This window comes from Schistocerca gregaria, chromosome 7, assembly GCF_023897955.1.
Source record: "Schistocerca gregaria isolate iqSchGreg1 chromosome 7, iqSchGreg1.2, whole genome shotgun sequence".
Taxonomy (NCBI): domain Eukaryota; kingdom Metazoa; phylum Arthropoda; class Insecta; order Orthoptera; family Acrididae; genus Schistocerca; species Schistocerca gregaria.
The window spans coordinates 222,361,729-222,385,972 of record NC_064926.1 but is presented as its reverse complement, the minus strand read 5'-3'; the positions used below and the strand labels follow the sequence as shown (position 1 = coordinate 222,385,972).

Below are 24,244 nucleotides of genomic sequence, written 5' to 3'. Positions count from 1 at the left end.
TTCACGAATAACTTAAGAGTCCAAAATACACTCCTGGAAATTGAAAAAAGAACACCGTGAATTCATTGTCCCAGGAAGGGGAAACTTTATTGACACATTCCTGGGGTCAGATACATCACATGATAACACTGACAGAACCACAGGCACATAGACGCAGGCCACAGAGCATGCAGAATGTCGGCACTAGTACAGTGTATCTCCACCTTTCGCAGCAATGCAGGCTTCTATTCTCCCATGGAGACGATCGTAGAGATGATGGATGTAGTCCTGTGGAACGGCTTGCCATGCCATTTCCACCTGGCGCCTCAGTTGGACCAGCGTTCGTGCTGGACGTGCAGACCGCGTGAGACGACGCTTCATCCAGTCCCAAACATGCTCAATGAGGAACAGATCCGGAGATCTTGCTGGCCAGGGTAGTTGACTTACACCTTCTAGAGCACGTTGGGTGGCACGGGATACATGCGGACGTGCATTGTCCTGTTGGAACAGCAAGTTCCCTTGCCGGTCTAGGAATGGTAGAACGATGGGTTCGATGACGGTTTGGATGTACTGTGCACTATTCAGTGTCCCCTCGACGATCACCAGAGGTGTACGGCCAGTGAAGGAGATCGCTCCCCACACCATGATGCCGGGTGTTGGCCCTGTGTGCCTCGGTCGTATGCAGTCCTGATTGTGGCGCTCACCTGCACGGCGCCAAACACGCATACGACCATCATTGGCACCAAGGCAGAAGCGACTCTCATCGCTGAAGACGTCACGTCTCCATTCGTCCCTCCATTCACGCCTGTCGCGACACCACTGGAGGCGGGCTGCACGATGTTGGGGCGTGAGCGGAAGACGGCCTAACGGTGTGCGGGACCGTAGCCCAGCTTCATGGAGACGGTTGCGAATGGTCCTCGCCGATACCCCAGGAGCAACAGTGTCCCTAATTTGCTGGGAAGTGGCGGTGCGGTCCCCTACGGCACTGCGTAGGATCCTACGGTCTTGGCGTGCATCCGTGCGTCGCTGCGGTCCTGTCCCAGGTCGACGGGCACGTGCACCTTCCGCCGACCACTGGCGACAACATCGATGTACTGTGGAGACCTCCCGCCCCACGTGTTGAGCAATTCGGCGCTACGTCCACCCGGCCTCCCGCATGCCTTCGCTCAAAGTCCGTCAACTGCACATACGGTTCACGTCCACGCTGTCGCGGCATGCTACCAGTGTTAAAGACTGCGATGGAGCTCCGTATGCCACGGCAAACTGGCTGACATTGAGGGCGGCGGTGCACAAATGCTGTGCAGCTAGCGCCATTCGACGGCCAACACCGCGGTTCCTGGTGTGTCCGCTGTGCCGTGTGTGTGATCATTGCTTGTACAGCCCTCTCGCAGTGTCCGGAGCAAGTATGGTGGGTCTGACACACCGGTGTCAATGTGTTCTTTTTTCCATTTCCAGGAGTGTATGTACCACCATGCATCAACATCCCTGTGCTATATTAGAGCCTGTGTGAAATTTTTCTTGCACTGTTTGTGCAATAAAATTGCATAGAAGTACACGTGAACGTCATATGTGTAAGCCAAAACGTTATCTTCCATTTCAGTTTACAATAAATTATTGTAAGGAAGTACTGTAAGATTATGAGATAATGGCAACACTCCATCGTGAAATACGCACAGTTCAGAGTACGTCAGAAGAGGATGCATATTTTAGTGACGACCCCCCAATTTACTGAACGCCTCATTCAGGAATGGTTATTACTGAAACAAGCTCTTCAGATAAATGCGATCCACCAGAGAAAATACAGTATCAAAGGGCAATCGAGTGCGTTGCACAGGTAAGAATCGAATGGAAATGTTGCCTACGCCAAGGACGTCTCTACTTACGAAGTAACAAGTCTTGCTTCCACTATATCTGCAAGATCAAATCCTTGCCACATAACTTGAAGAATGGTGTGCACATAATGTACCACCATTGTTTTGGAAAAAACTGGTTTGGAAGACGTCATATGGTCTAATGGCTCTGAGCATTATGGGACTTAACATCTGTGGTCATCAGTCCCCTAGAACTTAGAACTACTTAAACCTAACTAACCTAAGGACATAACACACATCCATGCCCGAGGCAGGATTCGAACCTGCGACCATAGCGGTCGCGTGGTTCCAGACTGAAGCGCCTAGAACCGCTCGGCCACAGCGGGCGACTCGTCATATGGTCTGCTAATGTTCTTATTCTGATGTAATTTTATAACATTTCAGCAGTTTTGTATGAAATTGTTCAACAAATAAAAGTATTATTCAACAAGGGTCGTAGTTTGTCTCATATCCATGATCATGAACGAGTTATGGCCGATTAACACTACATGTCACCACAATTGGAAGCGACAGTCCCATCAAATAGTCATGTGTTCAAGCCAGGTGGAAAATAAACAACGTCTGTCCACTTACTCCTATACTGAACGGTGAAAGTGAGATTATAAGATACATCCGTGATACGAAAAGTCGAAAAATAATATCAGAATTGACGAACCAAGAATGATGAAGTTTACTGATGGTCAAAGCAAATTTCATAATGGATGAGCAAAAGTGTCTTCTACACATTATGAAACACTGAAATTTATTTCCTAGCGATATTACACTGCCTGACAAAAACAGTGAAGCACCAAGAACGTCGGATCGGATTTCAATTTAATCATCGGTGTGTATATGGATGATAAGAACAGCAATTGTGTATGAGAGGCAGAATGGCCGCCAGAGTGCATTAGTCTTGTCCTATTGAGTGTTGATACCAGGCCCAGCATGGTGTGTAAGAGGCACGAACAACCTCAGATTTTGAGCGATCACTGTGAAGGATAGGGAGATGCTCTGTACTATTGTGAGACAGCGTTATCAGCGTTTGACAGGATTTGAAACGTGTTTCATTGCACGCTTGTATTCGACTAGCTGGTCGATTCGCGCAGTATCCAGATTTGCGGGACATTCAGATATGACAGTGGCCCGATGCTGGTGTTGCACGGGGTCGAGAGCCCTGTTATGTGGAATACCATATAAAACAATGCTGAAATTTTGAGACTGTCCTTTCCGGGATGAGTCGGACAACATATTACTTCCACCCACATACAAATCGCTTAATGACCAAGATGAGAAAATTCGAGAAATTAGTGCCAATACAGAGGGTTGCCGACAATCGTTCTTCCTAAGCGTCATTCGCGATTGGAATACGGTAGGGAGGTTCCGTTAGTGGTAGTAGAAGTACCTTCCGCCACACGTCATGATGTAGATTGCAGCGTATGGTGTAGATGTAGATGAGGGCAGAAATACTCGTCGTCAAGATACCGGTCGACTACGTCTGACCACCACGACGGAGGATCGCCACCGGGCACATCATAATCCCTTCACATCAGCGCTTGCCATCCAAGATCAAGTAAAGTACTCCCTGCAACATTCACTGTCATCCCGCACCGTTCGTCGCTGACTAGCAGCGGCTGTACCATGGAATTACCGTCCCATGCGTAGGCTGCCGTTAACAAAACAATACAAACAGCTGCGTTTGGAGTGGTGGCGTGACCGGAAGCGTGGACTGCTGATCAATGGCGTCGTATTGCGTTCAACGATAAATTTGCGGTTTTGCACTGCCCTGGTTGTCCATTGTCGGCAGCTATGGCGGTAACCTGTGGAGAGGTCCCATTCTTCCAGTGTTTTGGAGAGGCACAGCTGTGTTACTCTTGATGTCATGGTGTGGGGAGCCATCGAGTACGACCAAGTAGTTGACTGAATCTGACGGCACAACGCTTAGTCACGGAAACCCAGCATCCTAATGTGTTACCTCTCGTGCGACGGTATTATGATGCCATTTTTCAACAGGATATTGCAAGATCACACACGGCACGTGTCTCTATGAACTGTCTGCGTGATATTAGGGTACTCCCATGGCCAGAAAAGTCGCCAGATCTGTCCCTGATATGCTGCGCGGGATTAGCCGAGCGGTCTCAGGCGTTGCAGTCATGGACTGTGCGGCTGGTCCCGGCCAAGGTTCGAGTCCTCCCTCGGATATGTGTGTGATTGTCCTTAGGATAATTTAGTTTAAGTAGTGTGTAAGCTTAGGGACTGATGACCTTAGCAATTAAGTCCCATAAGACAACATTTTTTTTGTCCCTGATAGAATATGTTTAGGATGAACTCTACGTCAACGCCTTGAGTTCAAGTGTCTAGGATATCAAGGACTGTTAACAACACTTGTGGGCCAGCTTGGCTCAAGGGAGGATGCAAGGCTTTACGACACCTTTCCCAGTCGAGTTAGTGCAAGCATCCAGACCAGATGGGGTGCAGCGTCATATTGGTAAGGTTCATAGTGTCAAATTCTTTGTAAATTTGATCAGATTTTGTGATCTCTGAAGTAACCTCATTTAACCGATCAGAGGTTATATGACGAAAATTGCTTCAATTTGTGTTCTTATTTATGCACAGCGTAGGTTTTCTTCTCTGTGCAGGTATTGTGAAACCTAAATCATTTTTAGTTTTAATGTATCTGGCCTCACTTGTGGAAGAACATTGTAGAATAAATATCCAAGTTCTCAAGTAACATATATATTGACTCACGAAAATGAAGCGGTATAATACACTACTGTTCATTAAAATTGCTACACCACGAAGATAACACGCTACAGACGCGAAATTTAACCGACAGGAAGAAGATGCTGTAATATACAAATGATGAGCTTTTCAGAGCATTCACACAAGGTTGGCGCCGGTGGCCACATCTACTACGTGCTGACATGAGGAAAGTTTCCTACCGATTTCTCATACACAAACAGCAGTTGACCGGCGTTGCCTGGTTAAACGTTGTTGTGATGCCTCGTGAAGGAGGAGATATGCGTACCATCACGTTTCCGACTTGGTAAAGATCGGACTGTAGCCTATCGCGATTGCGGTTTATCGTATCGCGAAATTTCTGCTCGCGTCGGTCGAGATCCAATGACTGTTAGCAGAATATGGAATCGGTGGGTTCAGAAGGGTAATACGGAACGCCGTGCTGGATTCCAACGGCCTCGTATCACTAAGCAGTCGAGATGGCAGGCATCTTATCCGCATGGCTGTAACGGATCGTGCAGCCACGTCTCGGTCCCTGTGTCAACAGATGGGGACGTTTGCAAGACAACAACCATCTGCACGAGCAGTTCGACGACATTTGCAGCAGCATGGACTATCAGCTCGGAGACCATGGCTGCGGTTACCCTTGACGCTGCATCACAGACAGGAGCGCCTGCGATGGTGTACTCAAAGACGAACCTGGGTGCACGAATCGCAAAACGTCATTTTTTCGGATGAATCCAGGTTCTGTTTACAGCATCATGATGGTCACATCCGTGTTTGGCGACATTGTGGTCAGCGCACATTGGAAGCGTGTATTCGTCATCGCCATACTGGTTTATCCCCCGGCGTGATGGTATGGAGTGCCACTGGTTACACGTCTCGGTCACCTCTTGTTCGCACTGAAGGCACTTTGAACAGTGGACGTTACATTTCAGATGTGTTACGACCCTGCGAAACCCTACATTTCAGCAGGGTAATGCACGAACGCTTGTTGCAGATCCTGTACGGGCCTTTCTTGATACAGAAAATGTTCGACTGCTGCCCTGGCCAGCACATTCTCCAGATCTCTCACCAATTGAAAACGTCTGGTCAATGGTGGCCGAGCAAGTGGCTCGCGACAATACGCCAGTCACTACTCTTGATGAACTGTGGTCTCGTGTTGAAGCTGCATAGGCAGCTGTACCTGTACACGCCATCCAAGCTCTGTTTGACTCAATGCCCACGCGTATCAAGGCCGTTATTACGGTCAGAGGTGGTTGTTCTGGGTACTGATTTCTCAGGATCTGTGCACCCAAATTGCGTGAAAATGTAATCACATGTCATTTCTAGTATAATATATTTGTCCAATGAATACCCGTTTATCATCTGCATTTGTTCTTGGTGTAGCAATTTTAATGGCCAGTAGTGTACTATATTGACTACAGACGCAAAAGCACGAAAGCTATTACTATAACATTGAGTGTTCTCGGCCGAAATAGGTTAACTTCTGATGTCAGCAGAAGACCACAACAAGCCTCCTCCAAAGTCAACGTCGAAACTTACTTCACGAGAAACAAACAGGTTGACTGCTCGTTTCGTTGAGGGTCTATGTGAGTGTCGCAATTTGAAATGCATTGTGGAATGTCGTGGCGTTCCGCTCTGCCTGTGTGAATCTATCTCAACACCTACTCTGGACAAATGATGGTCTCAGTTCGGCCAGTCCGCAAGGTTCATATCCAGTTGAAACCATTCATTACTGTTTAGATCCCATAGAGCTATCAAATAGCAGTAATGGTTGATTCGATTTTACGTCATAGCATTTTCAGCGACGGAGGGTAAGCCACAATTCACCAATGATCCCATTTACCTAAATGATTCCATCCCCCTAGTGGGAAATGTTCAGTAGACATGACACATTCATCACTTGTTTATGAATATTTGTATTTATACTAACAAATGAGAACCTAAAGTATGAGATATCTATACTGTTGTAAAGAAGAAAATTTAGAAATATTTACGCGATATTACTGCAATTCTGAACTAGAAAGGAGTAGCCTGTACACCTAAGAAAATTCTTTGCAAACTAACTCTGTAAAAACAAATGCTGAAATCAGTGAATCGTGTATCCACCTTCCAACTCATATCTACATTTTCATATTAAATATGGTAGTAAGACTTTTTTATGAAAATTAGACACACATCAAACATACTTTGAAACTTTTTTAAATAGTAAGCTATAGCTAGATGTTGATGCAGAAAGAACCAAAAATCTCCAGAAGATCCATCTTATTTTTAAGAGGCTTTTCTGACCGAAGATGCTAAGAATAATGTTTAAAGTAAGATAAATAAATGAAAATTTGTGTAAACGATTCAAGGATATTCATAAAATATTTTAACACACGTGGTAAATATTACAATCTTAAATCAGATGGATTTGTGTTATATAAATGTTTAATTACCACATTCATGTGCTTTTTGCAGTGCAGCTCTAGTGACACAATAAATCACTAATAAAACGTCGAATACTGGACAATCCCGTTTTTAAGGACTGATTTCATTTTAGAAACACTGCCATCCATCTTCACATTTACTGGTGACATAGCTGTTGATTACTACTTTACTAAGTGGATAAGCGTATTAAGTATGCTGCCAAGTTTTCTCAAGGATTTGATTAATTGAAGAATACTTCAAACGAAATTATATCTTATATGCTACCGTACGTCCCACACTGCGCCCACAGTTTGAAATCGCACTTTGCCAAATCAGTACGATCTCCTCTCCAGAAGCAAGAATCACTATCATGGTGAAGGAAGGAGTATTTGCTAAACTGGCCTCTTCAAAGGCCAGACGTGAATTCCATCGAATGGCCTTGGGATGGCTATTTCACCCTGTAGGGGAGAGTACGGTGTTGCAAAACTTTCTGACAGATGGTTGCAGACAAGCTACGTACCCGGTGGTTATAATTAAAGTGCACGTACTCACGGAGGTCCAGTGTCGGCTGTAATTATCGTAGGGCAGCGAAAATTGGTAGATATGCTAATGCATTAATGTGGAACTGATATATGCTGGAAAACAAATTTGTTCAAACTGTAGCCACCAGGTGCAAATCTGGCTGTGTACACAGTTTATATAGCGGCATGAAACACACGCTGCCATCTGACAAGCCAAAACGTGGGTGGACAGTATGGCTATCGATAAGAGGGCTGTAAGCTGTTGTTGAAACTGTTTAATGTGAACGGCAGCGGTTGGTGTTGCATTGGATATTGCCGACTGGAAGGTCTGAAGAGAAGCCCGATGCCATTAAATAATTTAAAGAAGATGATAATGAAATTCTAAAATACGGGTGAGCTTGGTGTGGTAGCGGGTAGAAGCAGGTGTCCCATCCCCGTGGAAGTTATTGGCGAGGTCGCTGTTGCTGTAACTGAACACTCAGCTCGTGCCCCTGGCAGTGTTAGTGCTCGTGCAGTGTCCATCCCATGTTCAAAAGTATGGACAGTTGAACTCTGGTACCCGTACAAGATCCAGACGGTGCAGCAACTAAAACCTCATGTTCCACAGCAACGTTCTGATTTGCTCTTCGGCTTCTGGCACGGATCGAAATTCATGGCACGTAACCGGACAATATTCTTTGGAGTGACGAGGCACGGTTTACACTACAAGGTGCAGTGAATACACAGAAATGCCGCATTTGGAGTACTGTTAAACCGCGTGTTGTACACGAAGTGCCATTGCACTCGCCGTATGTGACTGTGTGATGTGGCTTCACAAGCATCTTTATCTCGATCTGTTCTTCTTTGTAAAGAATGCACCCAGACGGCCTGTCAGTTGTACCGTGACGTCTGCACGTTATCGAGACCTCCTTGTATGACATGTGATTCCTGCTGTGGAAGAGCGCAGGTGCATGGAAAGCACTGTTTTCATGCAAGGTGGGGCAACACATCACGTCGCTCGCCCAGTGAAGGGTCTGCTTCATACGACCTTCCGCGAATGTGTTGTCTCCACTGATTTCCAAGATGCATGGTGTGCACGATCATCTGTTCTGGATCCATGTTACTTCTGCCTCTGGGGATACCTAGAAGAATGCGTTTGCCAGCGACACGTGCAGTCTCTACGTGGTATGAAGGCCAGCAATTGGAGCTTGTTGCTCAGATTACGGCGGAATCGCTATATTTTAAACACTAAATTTGGGTGAACTGAACGAGGTTCGGTGTTGATTTACATTAACACAGACAGACTCTTGTCTACATTTCTTAATTAGTTATCAGCACGATTATCACGCTTTGACAGCATATATTAATCGTACATCAAAGATAACTAACAGCTATTACTGAGGGACTCGTACGGTAGAGATGCAACAAATAAAGAAGAAGAAACTTTTCAGATTTCTTCAAACAAACTTCTCTGCCCCCAAAACATATTGAAATAGTCAGTTATCCAAAAAGAATACGGAAAGAAACAAGGCTTTTGAACACAGATCGTTGCCGACAGCAGTGACCCAGGACGCTACGAAAAGAAGCATCGTTTTCAGGAAGTCTAGTTTCAAAACGGAGTGTTGACACAATCATTTTTTTAAGCAAACACAAAGAAACAGAGAAAGCAACGATATGAATCTTCCTGTCAGATTAAAACTGTGTGCCGGACCGAGACTCGAACTCGGGACCTTTGCCTTTCGTGGGCAAGTGCTCTACCATCTGAGCCACCCAATCGCGACTGACAGCCAGTCCTCACAGCTTTACTTCCGCCAGTACGTCGTCTCCTACATTCCAAACTACACAGAAGCTTTCCTGCGAACCTTGCAGAACTAGCACTCCCGGAAGAAAGGATTTTGCGGAGACATGGCTTAGCAACAGCCTGCGGGATGTTTCCAGAATGGTAGAGCACTTGCCCGCGAAAGGCCAAGGTCCAAAGTTCGAGTCTCGGTGCGGCACACTGTTTTATTCTGTCAGGAAGTTTCATAACAGTGCAGACTCCGCTGCAGAGTGAAAATCTCATTCAGAGAAAGGATTGTTCGCCGGGTGAAAATTCACGGCCATCTGGCGTAGGCCGTTAGGTGGTGCGGTGATTTTACTGTGAACGCAAAACTGTAGACGACCATAGTTTTCAGCTGTTTACAGAGCGTAGTGAATACGTACCTATTACACGTCGTTGGCCACAGATTACGGCGGCATCTGTGTGGATGAGTGTTTCAGTTGTTAGTCACCTCTGAAGAAACTGTATCTGTAGACGCACACAGCTGCAAAGGCATACGTTTGCACTGTCTGCTTAGACAAGATGAAAGTTAGTTTGACCAACACACTGATGTGCTAGACGTCGTCCTTTTTAAACAGAATTATTCATTCAAATGTAAGTGGGTCTACAGTTTAACGTAGACTCCAGAGCACTGTGCAACTCGGCATTTTGCTCATGAGCAAACACTACCAGAGGAGAAAAACATAGCAATAAATAAAGAAAGACTGCACCGACTGGGATCGAACCCTATACTTTCGTTTATGTGCTTATTGTTTTTGTTCATCAATGCATATTCTGTTGTCATAGCTGGTAAGTACATGTGAACGTTCGGTAGTCAAATTATAGCTCTCCTGTAACCACCGACTTGCTTGTAATTTAATAATAATTGTGTAGTTATTATTATTTTTGTAAAGGATGCCCAATCATTATCGGCTGTTGTCGAACTCCATATATATAGGTCGACTGTTCGTTGTAAATAGTTCGAATTTACCTTTCTTGCTCTGGTGCGAAGCGTCTACGAAATGCCTTTAAACTTTTTCTTATTATTTATGAGACGCATTCAAAAATTCTTGTGGGAGCAATCGTTATCTGCCCTCAATATTTACAACGCTTACATTTTCCTTAACCTAACCTTGTGGATAGTAAAAATTGTTTAGAATTTCAACTGTATGGGGAAGTTAACAAACAATCTTTTCTTTATTGATTCCATTTTATCTCGTATTTGTGTAAAAAAGAAATCCGATCTTTTGCAGTGGCACTAGGTTGTAAACTTGTAACTTAATGTGATCTGAAAAATAGTGCTATCCACGTTGATCCTAGTTCATGGCGAAATAATTTGGGATTAACGTTAATTCAAAACAGATTTCCGAGATCAACTTCATGCACCTTCACCTTCTGCGCTAGTCTAAGATCAACTGCCTTATACATTCGTGTACAAACGTAGTCGATGAGTTTTGTTCTTTGGGGAGCAAACTAACTAACGATGGCCGAAGTAAAGAGGATATAAAATTCACTCTGGCAACAGCAAGGAAAGCATATTAAAAAAAGGTATATGTTATAACATCGATTATAAATGTAAGTGTTAGGTAGTCTATTTTTTTGTGAAACCTTGTGTGAAAGTGAAATGTGCACGATTAGCTGTTCTGAAAAGAAGAGAAGAGTAGAGCAGAGAAGAGAAGAGAAGAGAAGAGAAGAGAAGAGAAGAGAAGAGAAGAAAGAGAAGAGAAGAGAAGAGAAGAGAAGAGAAGAGAAGAGAAGAGAAGAGAAGAGAAGAGAAGAGAAGAGAAGAGAAGAGACGCATTTGATATGTTGTGCTACTGAATTAGACGAGTAGACAGAAAAAGAAAGGCCAACGAAAATTTTTTTTAAAAAACTTTTTTACTTTGGTAGCTGATCTTTATAGATTTTTATGAGCTGAATCCAAATCTAGACTTAGTTTTTTAATCACCCATAGTTTTCGAGCAATATGTTTTTTATTATATAATGTAAAAATCCTATGCTATACAGTAAACGGAGAAATTAATGAAACGCTCTGTTACAACATAAGCATGGTTTGTTTTTACAGTAAGCTACTTAAAACAATGATATGTGTTAATAGAGGTTTCACTTGTCACCTGGAATTGGTTTGTATTTTCTTTCTCTTTTTTTCTTTGAAGCTTGTTGTATTAGCTTTATCTACGATGAGTAGCTTGCTGAACTTCTCGGTGTAGTGACTAACAGTAGTCCCCCATCATGTTGGTGTTCCAGTGGCCTTGGTAGCGTTTTCCCATCACTTTAATGTCCTGGTGAAAACGTTCTCCTTGCTCCTCACTAATATCTACCATATTGTCCGGGAAATAATCAAGGTGACTGTTCAAAAAGTGAACTTTCAGGCTCATTAAACATCCTAAAGTTTTAAACTTCTTTAAAATTGTAGCTATAATAGAAACATATTCAGGGTCTTTCTCATGTTCTAAGAGCTGTGTAACGACTTGCTTGAATGATACCCATGTTTCTTTCTCATGTAAGGTCGTTGTGCATTCAAAGTTAACATCAAACATCAATTTTCTAATGTCACGTCCAACAAAGACGCCTTCTTTTAGTCTAGCTTCTGATAGGTGTGGAAACGTTTGGCAGAGATACTTAAAAAAAGGTCCATCTTTAGCAAAGCCTTTACAGACTGTTTCATCAGGCCCAACTTTATATGTAGATGTGGTAGGAGTACCTTTTGGATCTACAAGGTTTTTGCGTAGAATGTTCTTCTCACGAGGTTTTAAAGACTACCTCGCAGGCCAGTTCTTTCTGCACCAGTGTTGAACCCTAGCACTACTGTCCCATTCACACAAGAAACATGGAAATTTGGTAAAGCCACCTTGCTGACCAAGAAGCATGCATATTACTTTTAGAGCGCCACATACCATCCAACCATGAGGAGAATAGCCTGCTTTATTTAGCACTATTTCTAGGTTTTCATAGCTTTCTTTCGGATGTCCAAGAGATATAGATGCATGCATGTTACCATTGTGTAACAAAGCAGCCTTTAAACTAGCTTTGGATGAATCAACAAACAGCCTCAAGTCTTCCCTTTTTGTATTCGATGTCAAACTCATTTATCAGACCAGGAATGTATCAGCAGTACACTAAATCCCCTTCTTGTTGTAAAACTTGGAAAATTGCTGCTCTCTCTTTCTGTACGTGTATATGCTGGTTCCAACTGCCAATAAGTTCTTTTCTTTTAATCTAGAGCCAAGCAGCTCAGCTTTTTTTTCGTTAAGCCCAGATCCCTAACCAAATCGTTAAGCTCGGTCTGAGTAGACAATTTGGGCTCTAGACTTTCTGTATTACAATGTAATTAATCATTATTTGGTTCATCTAAATCACATTGTACATCAGCAAATACTTCTTTTGGAATAGAATTTAAATCATCTGGTAGTTCAGGAACTGGCAAATCTACACCATGCCTTAATGATCGCATGGCGGACGGAAGCTTAGGGTAGCTTATTACCTTCTTATTTTTCGAAATCATGACCAGTAATACAACACTACAAAAGTAGCAATCATCGGAATGATTTCTTGACTCCCTCCATATCATAGGAACAGCAAATCTAAAGGCTTTTTTTCTCCTTTTTGGACCATTTTCTCAGATCTTCAACACACATGTAACATACCTTATGTGACGCACAAGATTTATCTTGATCACCAAGTTTAGATCCTAAGTATGATAGATAAACCTTTTTCACAAAGTCTGTACTGTTTCTTTGATGTTTTTTAATCACAAATTCACCTAAAATATAACAAAACCTGTCACCAGAGATTTTACAACCACGATTAGTCATTGTACTGAGCATATGTACAGGAAACAGGAAAGTGAGGTTAGATTGACAGTAAACAAAACACCATCTCTTAACACGAAGATAGAATCGACCTTGTTTTGCCAGCAAATGTCATCTACATTCATTAACCTCCTTTTTAAAATATTTGAACTATATAAAAACTTCTAAAATCTTTAAAAAATCGCCTAATTAAATAAATTTAACTGTAAAATGTGAAGAAATGGTGGGTGATACTGTTTTTTAAGTATCGTATTTGGATTTCCCACCCTAAAAAACATAATAATAAGGTATCTTCAGCAAAAAAAGTTTTTCCATCTTTGCCTGTGTAATTAATGAGGAGATTCAGAGTTGAAGATACGAGGAAAGAAATTTATGGCACAACATGATTAATAGAGGGGATAGATCGATGGGAACATCTTGGGGCATCAAGCAGTCATTAAGCTGATGATGGAAGAGAGTACAGAGAGCAAGAATTGTATCGGAGACCAGGGTGTGGCTATTGTAAGCAGCATCAAAACTGGATGTGCATTCCCGTTGTTATGCGAAGATGATGAAACTTGCAGTCTGTAGTGAAGAGCTGCACCCAATAAGTCTTTGAACTGAAGACCACAACAAGAACGCAAAATTGTCTCTGCACGAAGTAACTGAGATAACTTAATGAATGAAGAGAAAAGTTTTCCTACGTAATTATGCAACGATGATGCGTTCAGAACGTGTTCGACTACGATTAAGACTGACGCTGGCCAATTTTATGATGAATTAAAATATATAACACTTCGCTAGATAAACTCACAAGTAGCTAGAGGAATGGATCTCATAACATGCTTGTAGGTTGACGGGAAGTAGTCAACTACGTTAGTAGGAGCGTTTTTTCATGAGACGTGCAGGATAGGGAGAAATGTAGTAAAATTTCTAGGAAATTAAACGAACCGAATATAGATATTATCTTCGTTTCAAATGTTTTGACGCTATTTGGAGGTAACAAGAAAACTTCCATTTCAGAGCAACGTACATTCATTGTGACATGATGGTACGTGGGAGACGTGCTACTGAGATTGCTTTCATTGACAACAAGCATACGATTTGAGAGTTTGAAACTGTGACTCCTAGAAATGGCAGCCGTTCCCGACTACGGCTGTCGATTTTTCTCTGGAGAGCTTCACAGCAGTAAGCTCATATAGACCGTTCTTTCTGTTAAATCTTTCATTGCAACAACGGTATTTACAGATGCAATACATGCCAACTAGCAGTAGAATTATAGTCTGATACATACATTAAGACTAACAAAGAATCAGATACACAGTAGTATTTTTGACATGCTTATTTCAAATACGTCTACAGAAAACATCTATGTCTCTAATTCACTAGAACAGTGGTTTTATGACAGTAGTTCTACTCTATTGTGTTTGTAAAATGGTTGGGAATCGACAGCTACAATGCATGCTATGAGGACTCCGATAACGCTTTTAGAATGGGCATATGAAAGTGGCGTTAACTTCATTTGGGTGGAATCTATAGGGAAAACAATAAAACAGTCGGATACTCGATAGCAATACCGAGTCAAATTTATCAACAGAATCCAGGAACTAGCTCACATCCATTCTCAGTTTGAAATTTGACCTTGTTTTATAGAATTTGAAATATCAGAAGAAATTTGTGTTTTACAAAACAAGTGAGTTTAATTACGTCTATATCTCCTCAACCATCCATTTGGCTGACATATTCTTTTCAGATTCTGTACGTTTATTTCTCCAGAAGAGCGTACCTGGAGTCTATGAACTTCTTGGTCTTCCTTTTTTTCTGTATACCCACATTTTCTCTTCCAGAAGACTTGTGCACAAAGAAGAATGTTTTATGACACATCCAATTAGTCTGCTTCTTCTGTCTTATGACGTTTTAGTTATCTAGTTTGTTTTATTTTCTCTCCTTGGTACATCTTTGTTAGTTTCTCAGCCATGACGTTCTTAGCATGCGCCGCGAGCATCACTTCGAAGGTCTTAGTTTTATATATTTGACAGCTTGTAGAAGGATCCAGATCTCAGACCCACACCTTAATATATTAAAGATGAAGGTTTTAAGGACATGACTTTTCATAGTTATTGAAGTACTGTTTATTACTAACACCGTTCTCTTATAAACTATCATTTGGTGTGTACTGTCCTTGTAATAAACTACTCACTTTCCGTTAGAAATCAAAATACTTCGTAGATTTCAGAATTCTTTAACGTCAGTCAGCTGTTCTTCTGCCAGCGGCTTAGAGAGAATTTTGTACTTTACATTTTTTTTATTATCATGTTTTATTCAGTAGGTGGTTCAAATTTCCTAGTGTCCTCTTTATGTCCTTTCCCTTGGCTGTTCCTACGGTAATGTCTGCAAAGAATGAATTTCTGTACAGTATTCAGTTGATTTTGAATCTCTTTTTCTTTTCCTTTTTTATCTAGTATTTTTAATAGCCTACTCGATATAAAAGTTAAAAAGAAGTGGTGAACAGCCTTGTCCCATCTCTTTGGACAATTTTGCTTCTCGCCTTTGTGTTCGTATTAACGCTCTCTGGCTTTAAAGAACTTGCAAATTATTTTGCTGTCTCAGTAATGCATTCTTAGATTTTCAGGAATTTTGATCGGCGCTTCCCAATGCAAATACTTTTTTTAAATAAGCTTCGTTGATGTCTATGAAAGGAATGATCAATAATTTCTTTAGTGTTAAAGCTCCTGCTGTGAGTCATCCAAGGCTTATTATGGCTTGCTGTGCGCCCTATCTTTCAGAAATTCAAACTGATAGATCTTCCTTGACACTTCGTTTCAACGCTACCTCAAGCTATTCAAATATACACTTTTCACTGCCTGCATAGTTCATTAACGAGCCGCAGAAAACTTTAGTGTCTCCACTGAGTCGTTAGACAGTCCTTTACTGAAATTGTCTTCCAAGACAACTCCAGAATTGGAATGGAAATGAGCTGATAATTCTTGGATGTAGTTACAGTTTCAGTGTGACAATACTCACTTCCGACAGGTAAGTTGTTTCTTTAGTATTATTCAGTATTCAGCTCATATAAATTCAATGATATTTGCATACAAGTAGTTCCCGTGTTATGAATGTTTGTAAAAATATTGATTTAAGCTGACACGTGACATAAAGTTTTACGTTTACATTTTAGTATATGAGTTAGTTTGTGGTTAACATAAACGATGTTTCCTTGCCATTGAGGGATATGAAATTTGTTTAGCCTGAGTAGCATAATGTGACAAAAAGAGTGTAATGTTCCCTGCCTCATAACATAAAAATCGATTATTTAAGGTTTTCAAATCCAGGTATTAAAAATAATATAAACGATATAGGAAACATTTTACGGTATTTTTTTAATTAACCGGTCTGAGAATTTAAGTACATATTTTTGACAGAAAATTGTCCTAGTTGGTCTGCCAAAGACAGCCTACAATGCATAACTATAACCTGATCATGGCTCGACGGCATTTATTATCTCTGACGGAACAGTGTGACGTAGTGATTAAGTGTTCAAACGGTTAAAATCGACATAGTCCACATAGTGCATTTGCATATTTAATTAATATCAAACTAACTTTCGTCAAGTCAGTTGGTGTGATACATCGAAGCAATTAACTGTTATTTTTGAAACTAATTGTGTTTACATCATGTTTGCTGAGTCGGCACGAAATGTGTGGACACACTTCTACTGATTTTTACCAGTGTGGTATTATGGTAGTCGGCTAACTAGATGACGTTGAATGTTATACCCTGAGTTTAACAACCACATGCAACTGAAGCTTAAAAATTACGTAAGTACCCGCAGTATTTGTGGACCGTATAGCTCTTTATAATTTTAGCAACTGCGTTCTTCGATTGATAAAGTGAAATCTTAGAGGTTGTTATTTATTTGATGCGTCGAGGAACTCATACTGCCAAGTGTGTATTTGTGTACGTAACGAAAATCTTAATATTTGGCCATGTACGAGTTCGTTCTAACAGTGATGGGTTTAAGTGAGTGCCAGGGTTCTGTTACTACGTAGCCATTGCTTGCGCATGCGCAATACTCACGTCGCGGGTTGGGGTCGAGAGGGCAGGCGCTATTGCCAGGCCGGCGAGCCACTGCGCATCGTCCTTTCGGAGAGGGCGCAGCTTGAATCCGTGCTCACGCTGCAACACACGCAATAACACCTTGCAGCTGTGGCCCCACTTAACCGCAGGGAGGCAGTGAGGTAAAGAGGCTGACGTCTGTTGCTACGCCAGAGTTGGGTTCGTGAGCTAATTGGCGTAACAACATAATGACACACGCAGCTGTCTACAGTGCACATAGCATTAAATGACTGGCGCTGTTGGCAACCGACTGGCTGCGGTGACATTGTGGGAAAGGTTTATAAGTCTGTGAACAGTCGGTGAAGCGTTAATTGGCTGAATAACCTAGCGATCATCGTATCTCGGGCAGGGAGATTCAGCATAAGATAATATGGCGTTACGAGCGTGCTTATTCGCGGCTCCTTACATATTGTGCCTCCCGTCTCGAATAATGTAGGAAGAGCCATGGTACGGACAGAACATGGTAAATTTATGTTATCTCGAATAGAACATTATTTATTAACAGATATAAATTTCGGGTGTGCTGCAACGAAGTGTGACATGGTCATTAAAATACTTTGAAGATGGTATGAGTAGTAATAGCAGATATTTCTCAGATGTTGCAGTCCTGTTTAAATAAGTATTGTCTAACCTAGTATGAAATTTGGAAACTAACGATAAGTAGTACAGAAAATAAAAGAAAGTGGACACTTCAAAATGTAAAAAATTAATAGAATTTGACTGCGTAATCTCCTTTGAAATGCATGGCAAAGTCATTGTGGCAATTATTAGGATTTCATTTCTCCCGATTCATTTATGGAGCGTGGGAGCATGATTGCTTTAGCGCCTCTGTGCGCGCTTTAATTAGTCTAATCGTGTTTTCGCAATCCCTTAGGGATTGTAGTATATTCTCATATTCCTCAAAGCTGGTTGTTGAAACTTTATGAGTAGGTTTTCATGGATCAGTTTGCGTCTACCTTCAGGCGTCATCAATTTCAATTTTTCCAGTAGCACCGTGGCGTTCTCCCCTTTCTCAAACAAACGTGTTTCCGAAACTTCGAGGAACATTAAAAGTATGTGCCAGAGCGAGGCTCGAATTCGGGGCGCTTGTCTTTCGTAGACAAGAGCTCCACCGACTGAGCTACCGAAGCACGACCCATGAGTCTACCACGCAAGTTCAGTTCCGCCGTACAGCACCTTCTTGGAAGTTTGGAAATGAGGTACTGACTTAAGTAAAGCTCTGAGTTGTGCTTGGGTTGCTCAGTTGATGGAGCACTTACAAGCCAAGAAGGCAAAGTTTCCTGGTTCGATACAGGGTCCGGCACACAGTTTTAATACGCCAGCAAGTTTCATATCAGCGCACAGTCCGCTGCACAGTGAAAATTTCGTTCTCGAAACGCATTACCATTTGTGCTGTCTTTTGTATAAATTCAGAACCTCATGTTACTCTTATTTGGTACAGTTTCACACATCTGACCAATATCCTAGAATTGGTCTCAAGAGAGTTTTGTAAACAGTCTCCTTTACAGACTGAAAGTATTTTCCTAGTGACCTACTATGTGTAAGGGAACAGTAGCCTTACATTGTATCTATCATACACTCTATGCAGTGATCATAAACTAAAGCAAAGACTGCAGTGCAGCCAAAAATGTGCGAGTGGGTGAGCGAAAGTCGAGTGTTGAGGTCCGTGAGTGGAAGTCGCCTGTGCGAGAGGCTAGAGACGGTTGCTCGGTAACGAGGTCGGAGATGAGTGGCGGAGTATTGGCGTAAGGGCACAAATTATGTGATTTCTGTTGAGTGTTTATAAATATTGGTTTACAAAGGGGTATTTTAATTAATAAAATCCAGTATTTGAGAAAAGAGATGTTATCATTAGTAGTTTCCCTTAGATTTCACAAGAACAGAAGGGCACGACAATGAGTTGCATGAAAAGGAGCTATTACTTATTATGCTAAATTAATTAAATATAACTTCATCTTCAGCTTATGCGAATAATAAAGTTCGGTGCGAAACTGGGGGGGGGGGGGAGGTTATAAATGGGTCTCACGAGCGTTTTGTAAAAGGTCTCCTTTGTAGACTGAAAGTATATTCCAAGTATCCTACCAACCAACCGAAATCTGACGATTGAGCCTAGGTGATCGCTACATTTCATATCCCAACAAATTATTATATCCTGATATTTGCGTGAGTTGACGGACTCCAACTGTGAGACTGTGAGTCACTGATGTTGTAATTACAAGATAATTTTTTTTCTAGGGGGGGGGGGGGGGGTGGTTCATGGCTTGAGTGGTTAAAAGTGTATGTCTCACTACTGCTGTGAGCCACAGTGGAATACCTGTTGATTGCAAAAATTTTCTTTTCAGATAGTTTTGAAAACTGTGTTTCGTCTGTGAAAAGCACGCAGACAATTTTTAATTTCACGTGTATCTCTTTTAGAGTTTATGTTCGCCATTGACTAAAGGTTTATTAAAAATCCACTGCTGCAATTTAAACCTTCTGGTCATTTTCAAGTATGTAACAGGTCACGTAAGCAAAACAACAGTTATCAGTAAAAGGAATAAAAATCACGTGAGAACAACAATAGTCCAAAGAAATAAAAAGTAACGCGAGACTGTAGAGCTCACATCATTTTTATTCCTATTACTGATGAGTCCTGCTGTGCTTACAGCACCTTTTTTACCCACTTGAAAATGGACAAAAGGTTGAAACTGTGGAAGTGGATTTTAAGAAACGTACTGTCAATGGCAAACATTAAGTCTTCCAAAGAAGTTTGCGTGAATGTGAAGTCACAGAAAATAAAACTGTTTTTCTTTTGCTGTCCATCCAGTCACTTTCTTCAGCTGGACTAGTTTAAAAAATCATAAACTTGATGGAGTATTTGTTACCTGCGTAACAGAGGAATTCTAACAATAAGCACAGCATCTGTGACGTATCTCACGCAGTTCTCGCCGTCGCTAATAGCAACTATACTCTGTTCATCATAAGAATAAACCTGATGGAAACAAACATAAATGCGGTGATTGGCCAGAAGCCGTAGCACACGTTCTCTGGTGTTGTTACGCTCTTGGAAGTTAAGTCCTGCTAATGTATTAGATATATTATTACTAAGTTACGTTAAATGAAACTTTAAGATACCTATCCAAATGTATTAACAGCCATCAACCTTTTTTCTTAATCACTCTTCAGCTATATAGTTTATATTTAAAAAATCGTGTACAATCACAGTCTCTGCACTGTTGTGCTTTGTCGCGTTGTTACTCGCAGTATGAAAATAGCTCAGGCTGCTTTCTGTTATTCATAAATTTACGTAAATAATCGTCTTTGAAGTTTGCTGAGGGACTGTATTACATACAATTAATTATACATGCACATTATATGTGTAGCGGAATCAGTAACGTAGTAGATTGATAGCACGCAAGTGGAAAACGGTTAAAAATTGCCGAGAAATAGGTTGTTCTTCATGTTGTTCATTAATGTACAGAAATAATAGGCTTTGAATTTTTCCGAGGGACTGTATTACATAGTTAACTTCTACATGAACATGAGATGTGTTGCGGAATAGGTAGCGTAGTAGATTGAAATATAACTGCATTTCTCGGTTCAAGTCTTGCCAGATTTTTTTTTTTCTTTCTCGTTCAATTTGAAATACCTACGTCTGGTAATTGTAAAATTCATCATCATTTTTATGTGAATAATGCACGTCTTCTTGTTTCTTAGTAACATATCGCACGTAAAATTCCTGTTTTCATTGTTGTTGTTGTTGTTGTTGTCTTCAGCCCTAAGACTGGTTTGATGCAGCTCTCCATGCTACTCTATCCTGTGCAAGCTTCTTCATCTCCCTGTACCTACTGCAACCTACATCCTTCTGAATCTGCTTAGTGTACTCATCTCTCGGTCTCCCTCTACGATTTTTACCCACCACACTGCCCTCCAATGCTAAATTTGTGATCCCTTGATGCCTCAAACATGTCCTACCAACAGATCCCTTTTTCTAGTCAAGTTGTGCCACAAACTTCTCTTCTCCCCAATCCTATTCAATACCTCCTCATTAGTTACGTGATCTACCCACCTTATCTTCAGTATTCTTCTGTAGCACCACATTTCGAAAGCTTCTATTCGCTTCTTGTCCAAACTAGTTATCGTCCACGTTTCACTTCCATACATGGCTACACTCCAAAAAAATACTTTCAGAAACGACTTCCTGATACATATTCTTCAGAAACTCTTTCCTTGCCATTGCCAGTCTACATTTTATATCCTCTCTACTTCGACCATCATCAGTTATTTTGCTCCCCAAATAGCAAAATTCCTTTACTACTTTAAGTGTCTCATTTCCTAATCGAATTCCCTCAGCATCACCCGATTTAATTTGACTACATTCCATTATCCTCGTTTTGCTTTTGTTGATGTTCATCTTATATCCTCCTTTCAAGACACTGTCCATTCCGTTCAACTGCTCTTCCAAGTTCTTTGCCGTCTCTGACAGAATTACAATGTCATCGGCGAACCTCAAAGTTTTTACTTCTTCTCCATGAATATTAATACCTACTCCAAATTTTTCTTTTGTTTCCTTTACTGCTTGCTCAATATACAGATTGAATAACATCTGGGAAAGGCTACAACCCTGTCTCACTTCTTTCCCAACCACTGCTTCCCTTTCATGCCCCTTGACGCTTATGACTGCCATCTGGTTTCTGTACAAATTGTAAATAGCCTTTCGCTCCCTGTATTTTACCCCTGCCACCTTTAGAATTTGAAAGAGAGTATTCCAGTCAACATTGTCAAAAGCTTTCTCTAAGTCTACAAATGCTAGAAACGTATGTTTGCCTTTCCTTAATCTTTGTTCTAAGATAAGTCGTAAGGTCAGTATTGCCTCACGTGTTCCAACATTTCTACGGAATCCAAACTGATCCTCCCGGAGGTCCCCATCTACCAGTTTTTCCATTCGTGTGTAAAGAATTCGCGTTAGTATTTTGCAGCTGTGACTTATTAAACTGATAGTTCGGTAATTTTCACATCTGTCAGCACCTGCTTTCTTTGGGATTGGAATTATTATATTCTTCTTGAAGTCTGAGGGTATTTCGCCTGTCTCATACATCTTGCTCACCAGCTGGTAGAGTTTTGTCATGGCTGGCTCTCCCAAGGCCGTCAGTAGTTCTAATGGAATGATGTCTACTCCGGGGGCCTTGTTTCGACTCAGGTCTTTCAGTGCCCTGTCAAACTCTTCACGCAGTATCGTATCTCCCATTTCGTCTTCATCTACATCCTCTTCCATTTCCATAATATTGTCCTCAAGTACATCGCCCTTGTATAAACCCTCTATATACTCCTTCCACCTTTCTGCCTTCCCTTCTTTGCTTATGACTGGGTTGCCATCGGAGCTCTTGATATTCATACACGTGGTTCTCTTCTCTCCAAAGGTCTCTTTAATTTTCCTGTAGGCAGTATCTATCTTACCCCTAGTGAGATAAGCTTCTACATCCTTACATTTGTCCTCTAGCCATCGCTGCTTAGCCACTTTGCACTTCCTGTCGATCTCATTTTTGAGACGTTTGTATTCCTTTTTGCCTGCTTCATTTACTGCATTTTTATATTTTCTCCTTTCATCAATTAAATTCAATATTTCTTCTGTTGCCCAAGGATTTCTAGCAGCCCTCGTCTTTTTACCTACTTTATCCTCTGCTGCCTTCACTACTTCATCCCTCAAAGCTACCCAACCTTCTTCTATTGTATTTCTTTCCCGTATTCCTGTCAATTGTTCCCTTATGCTCTTCCTGAAACTCTATAAAACCTCTGGTTCTTTTATTTTATCCAGGTCCCATCTCCTTAAATTCCCACATTTTTACAGTTTCTTCAGTTTTAATCTACAGTTCATAACCAATAGATTGTGGTCAGAGTCCACATCTGCCCCTGGAAGTGTCTTACAAATTAAAACCTGGTTCCTAAATCTCTGTCTTACCATTATATAATCTATCTGATACCTTTTAGTATCTCCAGGGTTCCTCCATGTATACAACCTTCTTTCATGATTCTTAAACCAAGTGTTAGCTATGATTAAGTTGTGCTCTGTGCAAAATTCTACCAGGCGGCTTCCTGTTTCATTTCTTAGCTTCAATCCATATTCACCTACTATGTTTCCTTCTCTCCCTTTTCCAACACTCGAATTCCAGTCACCCATTACTATTAAATTTTCGTCTCCCTTCACTATCTGAATAATTTCTTTTATTTCATCGTACATTTCTTCAATTTCTTCGTCATCTGCAGAGCTAGTTGGCATATAAACTTGTACTACTGTAGTCGGTGTGTGCTTCGTATCTATCGTGGCCACAATAATGCGTTCACTATGCTGTTTGTAGTATCTTACCCGCATTCATATTTTACTATTCATTATTAAACCTACTCCTGCATTACCCCTATTTGATTTTGTGTTTATAGCCCTGTAGTCACCTGACCAGAAGTCTTGTTCCTCCTGCCACCGAACTTCAGTAATTCCCACTATATCTAACTTTAACCTATCCATTTCCCTTTTTAAATTTTCTAACCTACCTGCCCGATTAAGGGATCTGACATTCCACGCTCTGATCCGTAGAACGCCAGTTTTCTTTCTCCTGATAACGACATCCTCTTGAGTAGTCCCCGCCCGGAGATCCGAATGGGGGACTATTTTACCTCCGGAATTTTTTACCCAAGAGGACGCCATCATCATTTAATCATACAGTAAAGCTGCATGTCCTCGGGAAAAATTACGGCTGTAGTTTCCCCTTGCTTTCAGCCGTTCGCAGTACCAGCACAGCAAGGCTGTTTTGGTTAATGTTGCAAGGCCAGATCAGTCAATCATTCAGACTGTTGCCCCTGCAACTACTGAAAAGGCTGCTGCCCCTCTTCAGGAACCACACGTTTGTCTGGCCTCTCAACAGATACCCCTCCGTTGTGGTTGCACCTACGGTACGGCCATCTGTATCTCTGAGGCACGCAAGCCTTCCCACCAACGGTAAGGTCCATGGTTCATGGGGGGGGGGGGGGGGCCTGTTTTCATATCAAATATAAATTCTTAATTATCAGTATCTTATGAAAGATTGTTAA

General features: G+C 41.5%; 1 protein-coding gene across 1 annotated transcript in view; it reads right to left on the bottom strand.

Moving 5' to 3' along the window:
* The window catches only part of LOC126281447 (sodium channel protein para), a 1,486,858-nt gene that overhangs the window by 831,256 nt on the left and 631,358 nt on the right, over positions 1-24,244 (bottom strand). The window contains exon 4 of the mRNA XM_049980418.1: positions 17,144-17,242. The gene's annotated coding sequence lies outside the window, so the exon portion shown is untranslated. The remainder of the gene's footprint in view (positions 1-17,143; positions 17,243-24,244) is intronic.